This window comes from Acomys minous (genome assembly GCF_964271855.1).
Source record: "Acomys minous genome assembly, chromosome: 14".
NCBI classification, from domain to species: domain Eukaryota; kingdom Metazoa; phylum Chordata; class Mammalia; order Rodentia; family Muridae; genus Acomys; species Acomys minous.
In genome coordinates this window covers 31273873-31286842 of record NC_140496.1, presented here as the reverse complement: position 1 = coordinate 31286842, position 12970 = coordinate 31273873, and the positions used below count along the sequence as shown (strand labels likewise).

The window sequence follows — 12970 nt, the reverse complement described above, 5'->3', positions numbered from 1 at the left end:
TATTATGTATATAGTGCTCTGCCTGCATGTACACCAGCAGGCCAGAAGAGAGCATCAGATCACATTATAGATGGTTGTGGGAATTGAACTCAGGACCTCTGGAAGAGCAACCAGCGCTCTTAACTTCTGAGCCATCTCTCCAGTCCCATGTGTGTGGTTTTTCAAGACAGGGTTTTTCTGTGTAGCCTTGGCTGTCCTGCACTGGCTTTGTAGATGAGGTTGGCCTCGAGCTCACAGAGACCCCACCTGTCTCTGCCTCCTGAGTGGTGGGATTAAAGGCGTGTACCCCACTCCCCACCCCCATCTGACTAGTTAGCCCTTTAAAGAGATAATGTACCTTTATTTTCCAGAATCCCCTCCCCTCTGCAAGTCACCACGAGGTTCTGCTGGGTCTTCCTGCCTTTCTGAGTCCTGACACAGACAGCCATAGCCTTTCCTTTGTGTCTCTTCTATTGTTTCTTTCAAATGGTGGCCAGAGCTGAAGTAAGCCTCCTCTGGTACTTGGGGCTTCCCTGCTCTTCTTCAGAAGCTCCCATTATTCCTGCTACAGGACGGCTTGTTCGCCGTGTGACTGACCTCCATGCCAGCTTAACTCAGATGCCGTGGCTTTTCCTCTTCCTCCTCCTCCTCCTCCTCCTCCTCCTCAGCTTCCTTCTCCACGTAGCCTCAGAGACTTACAGATTGCCCACCCTGGGGTTTTTCACTAATAAAATTACCCTCAAGTTTCCTCTTGAGTCCATTGTTTGTTTGTTTGTTTGTTTCATTCTGGGTTTTTTGTGTGCGTTTTTGTTTTTTGTTTTAGTTTTTTGACAGGGTCTCACTACGTAGCCCTGGCGAGCCTGGAACTCACTATGTAGACCAAGGTGACGTCAAACGCATAGCGATCCATTTACCTCCAGCCCTCACCCTGGCTGCTGGGATTAAAGGCGTGTACCACCACGTGTGGTCCAATTTTTTTTTTATTAATTAGACTAAGGATCTCAAGAGGGAACTCTGATTTGCCCGGTAACATGTGGTGGCCATGAAGGGACTTCTTCAAATTTCTATTAACAGTTGCTTTGTGTTGTTTTGTATCTAAAACACCCCTGAAAACTACACTGCAAATTTCTGGCCACTCGATTTTTAAATTTTTTTTTTAAACCACTGAATTTTAAGTTACATTTTTGGCATGCCTAAAGTAAACTCTGTGTGTGTGTGTGTGTGTGTGTGTGTGTGTGTGTGTGTGTGTATGTGTGTGTGTGTGTGTGTGTGTGTGTGTGTGTGTGTGTGTGTGTGTGTTTCAAGGACACCTTTTGAACTACATTAATATACAGGACAGATGGCTTCTGGTTTTTTTTCCCCCTCTCATCCTTTGAAAATGCAGTTAGCTAAGAATAGAGGCATTATCTGTAGGGATTGGGACTGAAGACGCTGAAAAGTTAATTTTGAACTTCCTTCCCATCAGAATGGTTTTGAGTCTAACACTTTTAAATGTTAATTCTAGAAACAAACTGAGAAGCAAATCTTGGTACAGGATTTACAAGTGAAGCAACAACAACATAATTTACCAAGAAAGTTTAAAATAGAAGCAGGTGATGTTAATGTGTCGTGAGTAGAGTTTAGATTTAACTGCATGTTGAGAGACCTGATAAGTAAAAACTGCCTGTTACCATTTGGTTTTTGTTGCTGTGGGAAAACACTAATCTTGGGAGAGGGGTTGATTTGTCTTGCACATCCCAAACACAGTCCATCACCACAGAGGGAAGTCAGGGTAGGAATTCAAGACAGGAACGGGAGGAGGACCCGAAGGCGAGGTCCCAGAGGCCTGCTGCTAACTAGCTTGCTCTCCATGGCTTGCTCACCATGCTTTAAAAAAAAAAAAATCCCAGAACCACCTGCCCAGGGCAGGTATTGCCCACAGTGGGCTGGGCCCTCCCATGTCAATCATTTAGTAAAAAAATAATAATAATAATACCACACAGACTTAACTACAGGTCAATCTGATGGAGGCCATTTTCTCCTGTCTGTTTGGTTGTGAGCCTAGCCTTTAAGTCTCTTCAGCCAAAGCCATTTCCTCAATTGAGGTTCCCTCGTCCCAGATGGCTCCAGCCTCTGTCAACTTGACAAAAACTAACCAGCAGAGCTTCTGACATGCAAAGTCTGGGAGAAAACTTTACCAAGCAGGTATCCTCAAACTAGAATTCGTAATGGTGCGCACCTGCCTGAGGCCGGCCTGAGGCCTGTCTGAGGCCTGTCTTACAGGCCGGCCTGTCGCCATGGTGATTTTGGTTGTCAACTTGACTTCTACTGGAATGAATGAAAACCCCGAAATGGTTAGGCATACCTCTGTGAGGGACTTTTGCTTAATTAAATCATTTGAAGTGGGAAGACCCACCTCTAATCTTTGCCACACCTGCTGGGAGCCTATAGAAAGGACATGAAGAACAGGGCGTGGTGGCGCACGCCTTTTATCCCAGCACTCGGGAGGCAGAGGTAGGTGGATCTCTGTGAGTTCGAGGCCAGCCTGGTGTGTGTATGTGTGTGTGTGTGTATATATATATATATATATATATATATATATATAGAGAGAGAGAGAGAGAGAGAGAGAGAGAGAGAGAGAGAGACAGACAGAGACAGAGACAGAGACAGAGACAGAGAGAGACAAACAGAGAGACAGACAGACAGACAGACAGTCAGACAGACAGTCAGACAGAGTCATTCTATATATTCCGTTACCCAGGAAACCCCTGACTAATACACCTGTGTTTATGTATTTCTAATTGTATTATTATAGAGAGCATCACCAGTGAGCTGTGAGGCACTTGGCGATTATTCACACAAGATTTGTCTATGCTCAGTTTATTCACACAAATATTCCTTATGATACTGTAGGGAGTTGAGTGAAAATGTGCACTGGGCATGGTGGCGCTCGCCTTTACTCCCAGTACTTAGGAGGCAGAGGCAGGAGGATCACTATGAGTTTGAGGCCAGGCTGGTCTACAAAGCGAGTCTGGGACAGCCAAGGCTACACAGGGAAACCCCGTCTCAAGAAAAACAAAAACAAAAAACAAACTGAAAGAAAGAAAGAAGGAAGGAAAGAAGGAAGGAAGGAAAGAAACTGTGCCTAATAGTCTCATATATTTGAATGCTTGGCTCCCAGTTGGTGGACTGTTGGGAAGAATTAGGTGGTGTGGCCTTGTTAGAATGAATGTTGTTAGAATGAAGTTGAGGTTTCAAAAGCCCTCGCTAGGTCTAGTCTCTCAGTCTCTCTCAGTGTCTGTCTGTCTGTCTGTCTGTCTCTCTCTCTCTCTCTCTCCCTCTCCCTCTCCCCCTCCCCACCCCCCTAGTAACTAAAGCAAGGCTTATCTCTGACATAGACTCCGCGGCCTGCTTTTGGATCACTTTCTCCTGGTTGGGTTGCCTTGTTGGGCCTCCGTGGAAGAGGCTGTGCTTAGTCCTGATGAGACTTGACGTGCCAGGGAGGGTTATTTGGGGTGGTTCCCCTTTTCTGAGGAGAAGGGAAGGGGGAAATGGGGAAGGGTGCCGGAGGACATGACCAGAAGGAGAGGAGGGAGGGGGTTGCAATAGGAATGTAAAGTGAATAAAAAAATAAAAATTGTCCAGGTATCTTTTCACAGTAATAGAACACTGACTAAGACAGACACTATGCTAATAGAATAAAGTTAAACCGACATCTCGCCAAGCAGAGAACAGGTAGTCAAGCAGAAAACACTACTGCAGGGTCTACTAGGGAGGAGTCTCAGCCCATGTCCACCATGATGTCCTTCAGCTGTGGCAGGCCAGGAGGATGGCACTGGTCCTGGAGAGGTAGGCACGTTAGGACTCATCAGTAGTGCCAGAAGTTCAGTGGTCACTGAAGCCAGGGCCACACACAGAGGCCAGCCTCAAAGTCCCCATTCATGAAGGCTGTCTCAGGAACACAGCATTTCAATGCTAGGGACTACTTTCAAAGTCCCAATTTTTGTCTCATGTCACTGGGTGGTAGGTAGCTTTGCACTACTAGGGCTCACAGCTTAGGTAGGGCTGGTTCACTAATGTAACAGCACCATCTTGTTCATTAGCAAATCAAGGCCTGTTTTTGGATTTGGCTCCTATCTGAGCTGACTTTCCACGGGTCCATTGGAGCTGTCTGGTGGCAAGCTCCTATCTTACAGGCATTACACTATTCCAGGCCACACAAAATGGTTTCACGGGGCTGGAGAGATGGCTCAGAGGTTAAGAGCACTGACTGCTCTCTCAAAGGTCCTGAGTTCAGTTCCCAGCAACCACATGGTGGCTCACAATCATCTATAATGTGATTTGGCGCCCTCTTCTGGCCTTCAGGTGTACATGCAGGCAGAGCACTTTATATATAATTGTTTTTTAAAGGGTTTCCCTTATGTTCCTAACTGGTTTTTTTCTTTGTTTGTTTTGTTTTTCGAGACAGGGTTTCTCTGTGTAGCCTTGGCTGTCCTGGACTCACTTAGTAGACCAGGCTGGCCTTGAACTCACAACGATCCACCTGCCTCTGCCTCCCAAGTGCTGGGATCAAAGGTGTGCACCACCACCGCCCGGCTAGGTGTTAGATTTGTGAGGCAGTGTTTATTAGTGCACACAGTGAGAGGCAGCTTCTCTCTCCTGTGAGAAATTGAGGGGTCTACCAGGGCAAAAACACGTAGCCGTGACCCTTGTGGGGAGAGGGGCGTGGGAGTGAAGAAACTGTTGCGACTGTAACCTATCTGTCTCTCCTTCCAGAAATTGTTTGCCCAAGGCACAACAGACTGCCGCTACTGACACTGCTTTCTGTGCTGACAAACAAGGCTAAGTGAAGTGCTCTAATATAACAGGAATCTTGTTCTACTGAGGAGGCACTCTTATCAACAGAGTCTCGCTATGCATCTCTGCCTGGTCTGGAACTCACAGTGATCTACCTGTATCAGAGTGCTGGGATTAAAGTCCCAGGTGGCATAATTATCCCCCAGAAGCAGAACAATTAAACATGCACTAACACTGTGTGTCCCAAGTGGTGCCTCCTAATTATTAGAAGGACACTGGCCACATAAGAAGCACACATGTGAAAAAAAAAATGGCTAAGTTTCAAACCATTTAAATTTAAATGGCTGCTCGTTTTTATACATAAAACTGTTCAGCTGTTGTCTGCTGGTAACACTCTGCAGAACCTTGTTTTTTGGAGAGGGTTTCCCTATGTATTCTTGTCTGGCCTGGAACTTAATATTGAGACCAGGTTGGTCAGGAAGTCATAGTGATTCTCTTGCCTCTGCCTCCTGAGTCCTGGCCTATCACACCTGGCTAGAAATGTAATAACAACAACAACTTCTTCTTCTTCTTCTTCTTCTTCTTCTTCTTCTTCTTCTTCTTCTTCTTCTTCTTCTTCTTCTTCTCCTCTTCTTCTTCCCCTTCCTCATCCTTCTCTTCCTCCTCTTCTTCCTCCTTCTCCTCCTCCTCTTCCTCGTTCTCTCCTTGTTTTCAAGACAGGGTTTCTTTGTATAGCTATGGCTGTCTTGGAATTAGCTCTGTGGACCAGGCTAACCTTGCACTCACAGAGATTCTCCTATCTCTGCCTTCCAAGTGCTGGGACTAAAGGTGTGCGCCACCACCAGATAGAAATATAACTTCTAACAAAAGAACTTAAGCAGTGCTTTTGAGAGACTATGACACACCCCAGGACAGACACATTACATTTTTTTATATTTAATTTTATGTGTATGAGTGTTTTGCTGATTGTGTCTGTACATCATAACCTGGTGCCCAACTCTCCTGGGATTGGCGTTACAGACAGTGTTAATTGGATTGATGGAGGCAAATTGAAAATAAAAGAAAGAGGAGCTAGGCTTCTGCAGAAGCAGGTTGTCCATTATTAGGACAATGACAGGCAGCCATCTCCCCACAGGACTGGGGACTTTTTTATAGGGGTGGAAGATTCCATCCTCACATCTGTTCCTTTGCAATCTCAAAGTTGTAAACACCAGTGAGGGTGGTCTGTTGACCTTGTCAGGAGCGTCTCAACTCCTAACTGCCCGCAGATGTTATCACCGTCTCTGTTTTCCTGTTTCTCAGCTCACTGGAGGGTTTTAGGGCATCAACCGTTCAGATAGTGCCATGTGGATGCTGGGAAGTGAACCAGGGTCCTCTGGAAGAGTAGCCAGAGTTCTTGACCACTAAGCCACCTCTCCGGACCTCAGGACAGATGGAATTAAAGTCAAGAATGGATTCCATGTAAGCCTGGCCTTAGAGTCGCTCCTATGCCTCTTAAATTAACTAAAGTTGCCCATGAAGTGTTTAATTTACACTGACTTCTATGTTTTTATCACCCTGCCAGGATGGGATCAGATCTCATTCCCCGGTGACCATTGGCAGTCAAAATTAGATGGCTAGATTAATTGATGTCTTCAGAGAAAAGAGATGATATTTTTAGAATCAAAGTCGAGTTCCACTGGCCCATAGTGCTTGCTTTCATCATAGCATTTAATGGGCTAACAAAGGAAGATCATAAGCTTGGTTCTAGCCTTGGCTTCATAAAGAAACCCTGTCTTGAAGCCAACAAAAATGGAGTCACTTGTGCCAGCCCTTCCAAAAAGAACTAGAGCTGAGAGCATGGTGGCTCACATCTTTAATCCCAGTACTTAGGATCTCTATGAGTTCAAAGCCAGCCTAGTTTACAGAGTGAGTCTGAGGTCAGCCAGGAACTCTTAGGGAGATGCTGTCTTCAGAAACCAAAACCAAAATAAAACAAAACCAAAACCCAATGACAATAGCAACAAAGAACTAAAGCCAGGAGGTCTTGGAGAAAGAGTTCTCCCGCATGACTACCTGCCAGATCTGAATGTCCCCGGCATGGGCTTCTCATTGCTTCTATTTTTGCTGTTTGATTCCAGCGCAGGCATACCCCAGGAGTTCTCACACCCAATCCCTCAAGACCTAGGACTGAAAAATAGGCCTATAACTTATCCTGGCTAAGCTATCTAAAAAAAGGACAGGCCCCATGCTTCAATTACCACATTGTTGAAACGGCAGATCCAAAAGAAAAGGAATTTCCTCAGGAATCTGATGCTGGGAGCAGGAAAAGGCTGAAGCCTAGTGCCTGACGGGAGGAGGAGTCTGTCTCCCAGGAAGAGAGTTCACACAGTTCTGACTGCTTGTCAAATGCCTTTCGGGACAGACTGCAGCACAGACGCTGAGGGTCATGAATGGATGGGTGGGACTGTGGGCGGGACCACACTTTGACAGCACTACATAGCTTTTGCCTTCTATTTAAACCTGAACCCTAAGTCAGTACCTCAGCATCACCTAAGGAGAGGGGGTCACTAGACCTCTACATTTGTTCTTATATCCAATAAGGCCACATAGAGAAGAAATCTTTCTCTGCTTCCAGCTATTGTCTCTATAATTGGCCTACTGAAAAGCGGTGTGGTGGAACCTCACTTACTGGTGCTGCTGGGCCCCAGGCTTTAAGCCCTGAAACCACCAACAGCAGAAGTAAGAGTGTATCTCTCCATCCCCATGTACGGTACAGTCTTGGTAGTTTCTTGATAACTGATTTTTAGCTTTATTTTACAATGATAGAAGCTACTAGCAAGTTATTTAAATATTTTTGTATTTGTGGAGAGTCCTTTTATGACCTAAAAATGTGATCTGTTTTGGAAAAAGTTCCCTCAGCTAATGAGATTATGTATTCTATAGCTGTTAGATGGAATTTTTTTTTTAAAAATTTGTTGTTTGCATATGTCACTGTGCACATGGTATATGCTTGGTACCTGTATAAATTAGAAGGTGCCTGATCCCCTGGCTCAGGAGTTAGAGGTAGCTGTGAGCCCAATGGATGCTGGGAATCAGACCCAGGTCCACTGCAAGAACCATTTCTGCAGCCCTGAAATGTTCTTTATCAATGTCTTTAAGTCCATTTACATTAGGATGCTGTTGCAAAAAGTCTTTCCTGAGCTGGGTCCAATGGCGCACACCTGTAATCCCAGCACTCAGAAAAGCAGAGGCAGGCGGATCGCTGTGAGTTCGAGGCCAGCCTGGTCTACAGAGTGAGTCCAGGACAGCCAAGGCTACACAGAGAAACCCTGTCTCAAAAAACAAACAAACAAACAAACAAACAAACAAGTTACCACCTGCATTAGAAGCCAAGCATACTTCCCGTTGGTGTGTGTTTGATTTTCTCAGCACACCCTAGTAAATTTTCTCCAGTGCGATAGCTTATATGTTTAATCCCAGCACTCATGAGGCTCATGGGTGAACTCTATCTTTTCTATTTTAATCAGATATAAGTATAGTTGCTTCTCCATTGCTCCTCTTCCCTCTCCCATCTGCTCAATGCACTGACATCCCGCCTTCACTTCTCACCCTTTTCTGCATTCTTGCGACTAAGACTGTTTTTCCTCCTCTGTGTGCGCAAGTCTGTTAAGTGTCCGCGACTGTGCTGGCTTGGTGACAATGGGTTGATGGTGCTTGTCTGGAAGTATCTTTGTTTTTCTGTCAACTCAAACAGTAACTTTGCTGGGTTAAAAAAAAAATTCCTAGTTGGCAATTATTTCAGCACGTTTCAATCATTCCCACAGCTCTGGACTTAGCAACTCAGGAATTTTGGTCTCTTCGGAGCGTTGTGTTGCCTAGCAGGTTTGCAATCTGCTGTTTGGATGGACCATCTCTCCGCTTAGTGAGTAGCCTCCTCTTGAGGGCTCCATCGGAAGGACCAGATACAAAAGAGCAAGCTGGTAAACCACCACCGCACTGAACAAGACACAGAAACAGGCTCAGAATCAGTGTGTGCACACACCACAATGACTGTACAACAACAACAACAACGCTAGGGTAGAACGTGCCATGGAGTCTAAAATTAGGGAAGACTGGGTGTTGAAAAAAATATCATAGCTCTCGCCTCAAAGGAAGCAAGAGAGACTTCATTCTAGAAGCTGGAGCTAAGGTTACCCCCGGGGTCCCATGTCCCAGTGTGGAAGCAGATTCTTGAGGCTTTATTGTAACAGACGAAGAAAGTCATTAATCAAGGAAAATTCAAAATACATTGCTGAATGCATCAAAGAAGCAGGGTACAGCCTGGTGGTAGGCCTCAGATGTCAGCTGATAAGAGTTTTTAACCTTTCCACAGGAGGCTCCTAGTCTCATAGGATTTTGTTGTTACATTCCAAAGATGTTTTTATTCTTTTTATCAGGATGTTAGAGCTAACAAAGAGGTAGGCAAAGAAAGGGCTATTTGATAGATCTCCCCAAGATAAACTATGAGTCTCTGAACTGCAACACTCCAACCCCTCCACACTCAGGCAAGGCTTTTTAGTCACTCCTTCCGCCTTTGCAGAACACAGCTACTTTGCAGGAATTTTCCTTCACAGAAGAATAATAAATGAGTTTTTCCGAGCAGCCGCAGAGATGGCTGAGGTGGAGCAGAAGACGCAGCAGACCTTCCGCAAGTTCACCTACCGCGACGTGGACCTGGACCAACTGCAGGACATGTCCCTTGACCAGCTAGCTGATGCAGTTGTACAGCGCCCGCCAGAAGCGGCACCTGAGCCACAGCCTGCTGCGGCGGAAGCAGCACTCACTTCTCCAGCGCTTGAGACAGGCCAAGAAGGAGGCTGTACCCACGTAGAAGCCGGTGGAGGTGGTGACGACTCACCTGAAGGGCGTGATCATCCTGCCCCGAGATGGTAGGCAGCATGGCGGTCAGGACCTTCAACCAGGTGGACATCAAATCAGAGATGATCGGCCGCTACCTGGGCGAGTTCTCCATCATCTACAAGCCGCCCGGTATTGGTGCCACCCACTCCTCCAGCTTCATCCCCCGCAAATGGCAGAGAGCAATAAAGACTCGAGTTTAGTCCCAGAGGGGAAAAATAGTAAACGAGTGAAACAAAGGAAAGGGACAAGAAAAAAAGGGACACAAAAGGAAAAGCATATTAAGGTTTAGAAAGGAAAATGAAAAATACTATGAAGAGGGAGAGAAAAGAGCAAAAGATTAAGAATATCCAGGTCTAGGGAGATCATGACTCAGCAGTTCAAAGTGCTTCCTGCTCTTGTAGCGGTACCTGGGTTAGCTCCCAGCATCCATAGCAGATGGCTCACAACCCCCTTTAACTCCAGCTCCATGCTATCCAGCGCCCTCTTCTGGCCTCTGTGGGTACTCCTACACACGGGCAGACACATGGGCGCGCGCGCACACACACGCACACACACGCACACACACACACACACAATCTTTTTTTTTTTTTTTTGGTATTGTTTTTGTTTTTCAAGACAGGGTTTTTCTGTGTAGCCCTGGATGGCCTCGAACTCACAGAGATGCACCTGCCTCTGCCTCCCAAGTGCTGGAATTAAAGGCATACGCCACCACACCCAGCTTAGTTTAAAAAAAAAATTACCACATAATGAAAAATGCACGACCAAGATATATGTAAGAAGGGGAATAAAGAGTAAAAACATGAAATAAAAGCAAAGAAAAATAAATTTAAAATTATAGTGGAAAGGTTATTACTGTAAAAAAAAAAACTAGTGTGAAAGGCTGTGTGTACAAAGTATCTTTACTAAGAAAACTTTTTTTTTTTTACAAGGAGGAGTCAGAATAAAGCACTTGAGTGGCTTCCTTCTGGGTCCTCTAAAATTAGACTCTGCCTAGCGGAGTTGGAAGGGTAGGGAGAGGCAGGTGTGGAACAGTGACAGATGTTAAACACAGCTGTCTTCACTTGAGCAGTTTCCCTTCATGGATTATCGGCCTCTGCTGGCCACACTTAGTTTTGCAGTCTATGGGCTGGGCAGGTTCTCTCGCCCTCTGGAGGTTCCCCAGTCTCCTCTTTTCCTCCAGGATGGCCAAGGTGCTGGGCAGGGAATGATGTCTCCCAAATGCAGTGCTCTGGTATTTGGGGAAGCAAACACAGCTGAGATCTATGGGAGAACTGTTGATGCCGCCCCCGACCAGCAGGAAAGACACCAACACCGGGAACTCTTCTTGCAGCAGTTTATTCAGGAACTTTGACTACCGGAGTGACCTCGGGAAAAGCTCCCCCAGAACCGTGCCTGGTCCTATCAGAGACTGCCACGTTGTCACTCTTGGTTGGTGCGTTCGGATCACGCCACCTCACACTATGCCTTGTTCGGATCACACCACCTCACGCTATGCCTTCAGGCATGCGCATAAGGGACTCACTCAAAGGCGCATTGTGCATGCGCATAAGGGGCGCATTGCGCCAGGGAAGCAGCAGGGGGCGCTGCTATCTGTGGCTCTCCACAGAGAACCAGTTTCTAAGTCTTCAGAACTCACTCAGTGTTAAATCTGCCACTGATGGATAAAGGCTAGGAATGGCCACGCAGACCTCAGGCTCATAGCCATCTCACTGTCTTAGTCACTATACTGTTGCTGTGAGGAGACATCATGACTGAGGTAACTCTTAAAAACAGAAGGATTTGGGCTGGGCTTGGTGGTGCATGCCTTTGTGAGTTCCAGGCCAGCCTGGTCTACAAAGTGAGTTTAGGACAGCCAAGGCTACACAGAGAAACCCTGTCTCGAAAAACAAAAACCAAAAGAAGGAGAAGATGATGATGAAGGAGGAGGAGGAGGATTTAATTGGGGGCTTGCTTATAGTGCTATAGGGTTATGCCAGGAAACAGAGCATGGTGCTGCAAACACACAAGCCTTTGAAGGCCATTTTCTTTCAAACCCCCATACCCACTCTCCTGTTAACAACAGGAGACAACTCGACTCTTAGCCACGTGTGGGGGTGTGTTCATAGCGCCTTTCACTACAAAGCCAAACCTCCTGTCACCTGATTTTCCACCCTGTCAATGACTGGCCCTCTCCCTCTCCTGTGATCATAAGATTCAAACTGTTCCTTACTATCAGGCTTGTAGGGAAGTTCAGTCTGTTTGTTTGTTTGTTTGTTTGAGACAGGGTTACTCTATGTAGTCCCGGCTGTCCTGGAACCCACTCTGTAGACCAGGCTAGCACCAAACTCAGAGATCTGCCTGTCTCTACCTCCCAAGTGCTGGGATTAAAGGCGTGTACCACCACTGCCTGGCCTGGAAGTTCAGTCTTAACAGGGTCCCTCTCAAAACGATGCCCAACCACAACCCTCCTTGGAGAGTAGTAAAATGGATGTGCTATTCACTGCTAATCTCTCCCTCAGGAGCAGTACATATCTCACCAGAACTCCCAGCTGGTATTTGAAGCTTTCAAGGACCCTGAGCTTGTCCTGTATGTAAACAGCTTTGCCAGTCATAGAGAGCATATATCGGGTATTGTATGGATGCATTGCCTGACAATTAAAGAACCTGTGTCCTATAGGAAAAGGTAGAAGGTAGAACATTCAGCAGGCAGAAAGGATTCTGGGAAAGAGCCAGGGAGAGATTCGCCTGGGAAGACGTGAGGATAGACACATGGTACCTGAGAAGAGGTAACCAGCCACGTGACAGAGTGTAGATTAGTATCCATGGGTTCTTTGAAGTTATGAGCTAGTCAGAGAAGAGCCTAGCTACATGTAAATATATTTTGAATTTCATGAGTCATATATTCTGGGAGCTTGGGGCCAGGAGGAAAAACACGCACCCTACTACAGCCAGTTGCTTTTTACCATGACCGTCCTGCTTGCCTTTGGGATGTGGCTTCTGCTCCTGATTCACACGCCCCTTGTTACTCATTCTTCTCACAGGAGGTAGGTTTGTCTTTTGACAAGACCTCCTAATGTAGACCACGTCGATCTTGAACTCTCAATCCCCGTGTTTCAGCCTCCCAAGCACTAAGTGTACCTGTATACGCCACCAAGCCAGACTTGCAGCTTTTCATGTTTGGTTTTGTTGTTGCTGTTTGAGACGAGGTCTCATATACCAGGCTGGCCTCGAACTCCTGGCTCTCCTGCTTCCACCTCCTAAATGTTGGGATTACAGAGAATGGACCGGCATATGTGGAGGCATGCCTTGAGTGGATGTAGAAGTTGTCAATAAAGCACTGTTTAGCCAATCAGCT

At 46.2% G+C, this 12970-nt stretch overlaps 1 pseudogene across 1 annotated transcript; it reads left to right on the top strand.

The window, feature by feature from the left end:
- The first annotated feature begins 9387 nt into the window (after positions 1-9387).
- Positions 9388-9836, top strand: LOC311583098 (small ribosomal subunit protein uS19-like; annotated as a pseudogene). Its single transcript has one exon. The product of its transcript is annotated as a small ribosomal subunit protein uS19-like (transcript).
- Positions 9837-12970: the final 3134 nt, after the last annotated feature.